Source organism: Malus domestica, chromosome 06 (assembly GCF_042453785.1).
Source record: "Malus domestica chromosome 06, GDT2T_hap1".
Taxonomy (NCBI): Eukaryota; Viridiplantae; Streptophyta; class Magnoliopsida; order Rosales; family Rosaceae; genus Malus; species Malus domestica.
Genome location: NC_091666.1, coordinates 34,369,474 through 34,378,963, shown reverse-complemented (window position 1 = coordinate 34,378,963; position 9,490 = coordinate 34,369,474).

Below are 9,490 nucleotides of genomic sequence, written 5' to 3'. Positions count from 1 at the left end.
AATAACACCAACCATATATCCAATTAGCTATGAAATTAGCAAGAACTCAAAAAAACACATACATAATAAAGCAATCTTCAACCCAAATAAAAAAAATGATTTTGATATGAGCGAGCTTCATACAACAGCAGGTATTACACACTAAAAATTTCAAGATGGGTCGTCAGGTAATGGTCGGAGTTGAGACGAGCTGAGAAGGGAGCTCAGCTATTGAGAATTTGGTCGGTCTGAGAGAGCCAGAGTCAATCAGTCTAGTAGAGAGAGATTGAGAGGGAGGAGAGTCCCCGAGTTTAATAATCGATGAAGACGATCTGGAAGAGATGGATTGAGAATGAGGAAAGTCTTTGAGTTTAAGAATCAACGAAGACGATCGAGATTAGACAAAGACAAACTAAGGAGAAACTGAGAAAGGAATTTGCAGAGAAACCCCTGTGAGTGTGAAAGAATAATTGAATGCATGTGCATATGGTCCGGGCCGGGGCCCGTGTAATCAGAAATTGGACCTGTCTCGCCTCGTTTTGTGTATCAAATATAAGGCCCTGCCCCGAACCTGCCCTGTACCCGCCCCTAACCACCCCGACTCGCAGGTCCAGGCTCGTTTGTCTAACTCTAATCATTAGCATAACGGCTACACTGTTGATGAATAGTGTTTTGTCAAGTTACTGTTTCGATTTCTATCATGGATGAATAGTGGGTCGCCAAAATTAATTTTTACTTTTGGTTGATTGACTCATAAGGGTCCTGGCTGTTTTAACAATCTGCCCATCTGAACTTCTGCTTTTCTTTTATTGGTTTAGTTTTAATTGTAGTTGCCAGCTTCTGGGAGGAAGCATATGAAGATTCTGAAGACAAATCATCTTCATTTTCAGAACTAACTGGGCTGCTTAGGCAAGAAGCTGGTGTGCTAAATCCATAAGTTCTGCAACTGACTTTTCTTTTGAAGAGGATAATTTTAACTTCCTTGGAGGGAAGAGGATGAAGAAATCTTTGAGAGTGACTATGTTGGAAGAGTCAAAGATTGATCGATTGGGAACTCTTTGAGGACCTGGTCAATGATTCGTTGTTGTCACCATATTTGTCTTTCTTGTAGCGAAACTGAAAAATGCCTGACTTTTGCATGGGAGAGTTTCTAGATTGATCCCTCAGTTGAAGAGGGGAGAGAATCTTACTCCTAGTTAGAGGCACACGAGACATCCAATATATATATATATATATATATATATATATATGTATATGTGCATGTTCGTACGTTTGTGCTTGTTTTTGTTCCTCCCTTCTGAAAAGATTGGCATCCTCTCTTCTCATTCGTCTCTCAAACGCTGAATTTGAAAGGGATTTGAAGATATGCATAGACAGTAATCCATTGAATGCAGTCTTTTCATTCTGCATGATTAATTTAGGTCTTACTTTTGTATTGTTCCTTCACCATACTTATCAATTGTATATGCTCTCTCGACTCTGTCTCGCTTAAAATATGATCATGCATGGCCTACTGCACGTGAAAAAATGAATCCCTTCTCTTATGCTCTTGGATTCTTTCTTCAGCAATAATCACAGAAAATACAAGGAAAATATTGATAAATTGATTTGAAAGAAATGTTGAATAACACCACGTAGGTATCAATTAATTTCTAAATCACTAAGGAAAAAGGATGCTACACTATTTTAAACCTAATGATACGTAGTTAATGGTCAAAGTATTGGGGCTTTCTTGTTTCGCAAGCAGCAAGTTATATTGTTGTATATACACATATTATAACTTCGACTAATTACTACTACATAATAGCAGTACTGTTGCTTAGCAAAAAAAAAAGGGAGTGATTTATGCACATCCTTTTCACTCTTTGCTCACCCATTCTTCCTTTTGTTTTGTTTTAATTTGTTGAATCTAATGGTTAGCAAAAGAAAAACGGGACCCTTTGGATGCGGTCACTAGCTATCAATATTTTTTGATTGAAACCTTGTTAGTTTTTAGTTTTTGATTGAGGTCCCTGACATTAATGTAATAATGTAAGTTACTATATTTTTTAATCAAAAATTAAAAATTGAAATTTGTAATTGTTTATATTAATAAGATTTTAAATAAAACCCATAATTTATGGGATTAAAAATAATAAAATATAAATTATACTCTCTATTATATTTTGTGTGTGTGTGTGTGTGTGTGTGTGTGTGTACATATATGTATGGGTACATTAACCAAAATTAACAAAAAAAGTTATTGTACCAAAACATGGATACATTCTCAAATCAACGAAAAAGAATGTACCCATATAAGTTTAAACATGGATTAAAAATTTTGAATGGATTTTATATTAAAAAAAGGGTACATTTTTACATATAACAAATTGATATATTTGAACATGGGTACATTTAAGATTAAAAAATTGAGAATCTTTTTATATATATAAAAAAAAACTAATAGGTACAAACTTAATTTAATTTAATTTTTTATTATTTTGGAAATGTTTGAATTTAAAATTAATTAGAAGTTTAATAGAGGTGTGAGTATTAAACCCTAAATTAAGTACTAATTTTTATATTAAAAAATTATATAATAAACATGTAAATTCATTATCACATTAATGCTAGAGACTTGAATCAAAATTTGAGAACTAATAAGGTCTTAGTCAATAAACACTAAAAACTAGGGACCGCATACTAATTTTTCCAAGAAAAACCAACTAACACGGCAAGACAACGAGATTGTATCCACTGATAACATTATAAAGTATATAAAAAAAATTAAAATTCACTAGAGAATATGAGAAAACCTCTAAGTTTATTGATTGAATAGCATGAAAGATAACCAGCCTTAGCGTTCTAAATGTTTCTTAATTTATTGATTGAATAGTATGAAAGATAACCAGCCCTAGCGCTCTAAGTGTTTCTTAATTATACAATACCTCAAATAGCCCTAGTCTATGAGGAGTAGTACACATAGAAAACGAAATAGAGAAATAACAAATACAAAAAATATCCTAAAATCTTAAAATGACGATAATGTAATACAAAGTTGTGAGTTGGACCAGGGGTTCATGGCCCATATCAAACAACGGAGTTCAAATTTGTAAGGCTTGAATTTTCATATCGGATTTGCGCATTTCAATTTGACTTAATCATCTAATTTACATTAAAAGGAATGTGCAAGAAGTGATAGAAGTGCACAAAAATCATTTCTTAAATAAAACAAATGGTACTATTTTTGCCTCGTATATTAGGAGGCTTGAGATTTTGGCTAGGCATGCTAGATGAAATCAATATTCATCCACTCACTAACCTATGAATTAGCTAAAGCAAGCTTGAAACAAAATTACATGGAGAAATTAGGGTTGTAAATCGTACGGAAAATCTTAATCATATAATTCTGCAGTAGTTGGATTGGTTGAGTACCACTATTAGACCATGCAAATCTCACCAAGATCTTTGTAGCATCTACAAGGTGGCATAGTATATGACAGGTGATACTAGGAAGACCATTTATTTAAACCATATGATGTGGTTGTTGATGATTGAATTATTATTTAAATGTTGATTAACGTACTTATTTCTTATTGGAAACACATCACATAGTTTATAAATTTAATCAGAAAAAGTGATCTACCTAGCATTATTGATGTATGATATTCACAAACATATCGCGACAACCATTATATCCATTAGGAAATTAACAATTATCTGGTCGTCCTATTAAATGCAAGATTAACAAGTCCCTTCGTCACAAAACGACACTCCATCTTCTTGATTGATTTGGAATATATCACACTTGAAAAGGCAAACACTTGATTTGGAAGTTGCAAATTAATCCAATAGTTAGCATGCATTGACTGACCTCATTTACCATGATTAGGCATGCTTTAGTGGGTTGATTAATAAGAGAAACAAGATGTGCTAGTGAAATGAGAGTTTCTCAATTAATGTTGGCCACCAAATGAAGAATATACGCGACCCAATTTTTCCAATGGCATGAATCAGTAGTAATATTGCGACGTTTGTATAAGTGTATGAATCCCACATTGGGGAAATTAAGAGGGGACTTTGCATGTACTCATAAGTAGTTGAATTATTCTATATGTTGTCAGTTAATATTAGTGGAACCTCAACTTTCTTTAATTTGTACACTGGTTAATAAGACTCGATGATTCCTTAGTCTCCCTCAATTCTAAATGTGTGAAAATGCTACGGGAAATATTTTAAAGATAAAAATATGGTGGTATGATTATGACTAGTCAAGACTCAAAGAGTAATGCTATAGGTAGACCAATTTTTTAGACAAATTTGTAAATTATATGATGTGTCACCAATAGAAAATAAACACGTTAATAAATGATTGAGTAATAATTAAATCATCAACAACTATGTCATAGGTTTACAAAATTTAATCTAAAAAAGTTGGTCTCCTTAACATTACTCAGACTCAAATCTTTTCCGCCACAGATATTGCCATCATCAGTATACTATTGTATTTTTTACCCGAGAACCCCAAAGGGGCCAAACTCTCACAAATTTTTTTTTTTTTCTACACTAAGGGGTGGGGGAGTGGGCTAAGCTTCACAATGGGCTAGCAATAATGTAGTTTGCGTTCAGCTTTGACTATAATCGAACATAAGACATTTCAATTATAAGTAAAGAGAAATATCACTAAATTGTAGTACTAAGTGACAACTCTCACAGATTATTAAGATTAGAGTTTCTCCTCTTTACCCAAAAAACCAACTATTCCAAAATCCCACTAGGGGGTCCTTTTGTTCATACTCCTGTTTTGGACATCAGGGAGGCATTCATTTCATGGCATTAGGTGTACAGATTGCAAACCCAATATTCACATTCCTGGGTTGTTCGGCCCGGTCTTTGCTTCATATTTGGGCTTGGGTTGAAAGTCCTAGTTAGGTTCAGTTGAGAAGCCTCAGTCCTCAGGGCTAAAACATATCTTAAACTTTGTTGTTGAACTATCAACTTTCAGGATTTTTCTGTCTTTTGCGTTTGGATGACAAAAGCTACATAATACATTCATTAGATAATTTCGGTTGTAAAAAACTAGCATATAAAATACAAAGAAAAGGTATGAAATTATAGAATTGGAGGAGTTTTATTTTTGGTGGAAAAAAGATTGAAAGAGTACAAATCATTACTATGGGACATAGATTCTCTTTGAATCTCACTGTATAAAGCCAACGGATTAGGTAATTCTAACCATTAAAATTAAATATAACGGTCCCCACTAATTCATTTTGTTGGCACACAAACGAAGAACTTTGATATCTCTTTCACATAAACTAAGGGCTCAGAATGCTTATCATATGCTTATCCAAAAAGCAACACCTAGTCATGCACCTATCCTATTATATGACATCATATGCTTATCCAAAAATGGTTATGGGTCAGAAACATTTTCTAGAGAAGCACCTGTCCTATCGTGCGCTTATTCAAAAAGCAACTTGAACATGTTTCTAATGAAACACTTCTAGCATCAATGTTTTATACCGAAGCAATCTCAAACAAGCTCAAGTTCAACATCCGTCTTCCCTCATCACTTGGTCCATTCTTATTAGGACATTGTAATCACCCTTATTAAGCTTCATCTCTCACTAAGCACTGATCCAGCTAAACATACAGCATTGGAGGCTTGTAGCTGACCCCATGCATGCATTCCCAATGACAATTTCTGCATCTCCCAGATCCAAATGACTAAACTGCACGTGCAAAGATCATACCACTGTACGCAAGACGACAAAGTGCCATTGTTTGGTGTGCCCTTGTACTTTTCGATAAGAAATAAGATAAAAGGCTAAATCGTTACAATGGTCTCTAAAATTTACATAACTCATTATTTTGGTCCCTGAGATTCCAAATCGATAAAAGTGGTCCCTGAGATTGTTCACCATCCATCATTTTGGTCATTCCGTTAAAAACTTCATTAAGTGTCCCGGAGCTATTGGCCGGAAGTTTGAGCAATTTTCAAAACTTCGTAACTTAATCGTTTTTTAACCAAAATTGACCCATAATATATCAAAATGAAGATAGGAAAGTGTAGAATAATATTATCCTATTTCAAAGCCCAATGGTTGCCGGAGATGGCTGGAAAATAGCCTCAAAGTTGACTGGTCCGAGTGAAAACTTGAAAACTCGCCGGAAACTAGGTAAACTTTAAACATTCATAACTTCTTCAATACTTAACGAAATTAAGTGATTCAAAAACGAAAATCATACTTCTCGACGAGACAAAGAGAATGGTACCTTTTAAATGCCTAAAGCGTCGTGGTTTGGCCGGAAAATGGCTTGAAAGTGGTTGTCTTGGTCTCGAGTTAGCCACTTTCGAGCCTTTTCCGGCCAAACCACGGTGATCTAGCAGTCGAAAAAGGTATCATTCTCTTTGTCTCGTCGAGAAGTATGATTTTCATTTTTGAATCACTTGATTTCGTTGAGTATTGAAGAAGTTATGAACGTTTAAAGTTTACGGCGAGTTTTCCAGTTTTCACTCGGACCAGTCAACTTTGAAGCTTTTTTTTCCGGCCATCTTCGGCAACCATTGGGCTTCGAAATAGGTATAATCTTATTCTACATTTTTCTATCTTCATTTTGATATATTGTGGGTCGAATTTGATTAAGAAACGATTGAGCTACGATGCTTTAAAAATTGCCCAAACTTCCGCCTAGGAGCTCCGGGACACTTAACGAAGTTTTTAACGAAATGACCAAAATGATGGATGGTGGACAATCTCAGGGACCACATTTATCGATTTGGAATCTTAGGAACCAAAGTGATGAGTTATGCAAATCTCATGGACCATTTTGACGATTTACCCTAAGATAAACGATCCCGTGAAATTGGTCGGCGGTGTAACCCCATGCAATGTAAAGTCTGTTATGACCCTTCCACTATGCAGCGTACTTAGTTAGCTGAGGGTATATATGTCTTTATGATGACCTGTCAATTGTTGACGAAGCACGTGACAACTGAATCAAAAATACCATCACCTTCCACCTATGTCGACTGCATACATACCACATAGTGTAGTATCAATCGGAATCAAATATCTACGTAAGTTACCGAGTTACCACCTTAAATTATTTACTAATCAAAACAGTAGTTTCTCAACTTTAGCTGAATTAGAGTTCTGACTTTTAAATTAAAATTCCGTGAATGTTGGTCCGTGAATTTGCTATAATGTGTAACAGTTGTCCTTTTAGCTAACTTTGTTAGAACATTCATCTATTTTTTGCCTCTTTAAACCCCTTCGTTTTGGATGAAAGTTCTAACAGAGTTAGAAAAAAAAATTATTATTCCGCAATATAACAAGTTAAGAGATCATTACTTTAATTTTCTCAATTATTTAAGTATACTTACATAAAATATTGGTTAAGTATGGTATTACTCATCATAATGTTGGTTGAGCGTGTGAACACGGAAAATTCCTGAAACGAAAGAGACAAGAACAACGTGCACAAACAAATATTTGTATTTGATGATTTTGGGTTACAATCTCTCTCTATTTTGATCCTCTGATTCGATCTCCGTAAGGTGTTGATTTGTGGATGTTTCGTTGATCCAAGGGCCGTCGAGGCTTGATCTTGGATGAACTGTTGGAAGTTTCTTCAAGGGGCCGTGGGCTTGATCTTTGAAGGTAGATTTGAGCGGATCTTCAAAGAGCCGTTGGGGCTTGATCTTGAGGATGAGTGTTTCTTCAAGGGCCGTTAAGGCTTAATCTTGAATAACGGTGATGAACGGATCTTCAAGGGCTTTAAGGCTTGATCTTGAATAACGGTGATGAACGGATCTTCAAGGGCTTTTGGGCTTGATCTTGAAGAACAGTGATGAACGGATCTTCAAGGGCTTTTGGGCTTAATCTTGAAGAACGGTTGGATGTGTGGATTTGTCAACGTTGTTGATCCAAAGGGTCGTTGGGGCTTGATCTTAAGATGAACGGATGATGAACGATTGTGCTTTCTTCAAGGGCCGTCGGGGCTTGATCTTGAATTGAACGGAAGTTCTTCAAGGGCCTTTGGGGCTTGATCTTGAATTGGTGGATGGTTAATCCAAGGGCCGTCGGGGCTTGATCTTGGAAGAACGATGAACGAGGAACGAAGAACACTTTCTTCAAAGGCCGTCGGGGTTTGATCTTGAATTGGTGATTGTTAATCCAAGGGCCGTCGGGGCTTGATCTTGGAAGAACGATGAACGAGGAACGAAGAACACTTTCTTCAAAGGCCGTCGGGGTTTGATCTTGAATTGGTGATTGTTAATCCAAGGGCCGTCGGGGCTTGATCTTGGAAAAACGATGAACGAAGAACGAAGAACGCTTTCTTGATTCTTCGGGAACCTGGATGCTTGAGAGCTTCAGAGTTTCAGAGCTTCAAGAATTTTGCCTAATGATTTTGGTTCCCCCCTCAAATGAATGAAATGGGCTTGTATTTATAGAATTTTCCAAGGCCTATTTTTGAATATAATATTCCAGATGAAATAAGTCGTTTCTGCCAGGTGTTGACACGTGTCCTATTTGATGACTTTTCCAACTCATTTGAATTTTCGTTGAGTCACACGCTACGTGTAAAATTTATGTAATACATGAGCGTTGACACTTTGATTTATCGGTCAACATTTATTTACCGAAATTTCGATGTCTACAGAACCTTCTACGTTTAAGCCGTCCTTGCGCAAAACATATTTATATCTTTATTTTAACAAGCTACAATTACAACGATCATCGTCTAAGACCTTTACAATCACATAATCATAGTTCATTTACCTTTTAACATCACTACAAAACTGTGAGAACCAAATAAAATTATGATGATCATTTCAACATATGTGTCAACTGCCATATTAGATTCATAAAGGATATGAGTGATCGATAGCAATGCATATGATAGGATGGTTGACGTTTTTGTGTTCAGATCTCCTCTCCCAAGACATATTTATAATATGATGCGATATTGGATAGTGAACCCTAAAAAAGAGTATAAAACATACCTTGGATCTATCATTTCCCCCCCCCTTTTTTTTCTTTTTTTTAAACAACTATAATTTCCTTTTATTCATAATATTTATGCAGACTCATCCTTCACTTGGCCATTATATATTAGTTTATACACACACATACAGACATGAGATTTTATGACGATAAAAATTTAGTGTGAGACATAGAAGACATGTAGTAATCTTGACAAATGGATCGTGTTTATCGTGTTTTTATTGTTTTCATGCCAAATCCATCGTCTTAATGGACTGTGTCGTGTCAAATTCATTATCATAATGGATGAATCCTATAACAATTCAATTTATTAACAGATTGTATTGTTTCATGTCAAGTTAATGGTCATGCAAGAAACTGTGATGCCTAATGTCTAAATTTGACAAATGATATATTATCAGATTATTAACGTATGACGCCCAACTCATTAACATGTTGACTTGAAACTTGTTATTTTTGCATCATTTCAAGCAGGATTAAGGGATTGTGCAAATTGTCAAGCCGACATGTATAGAGCA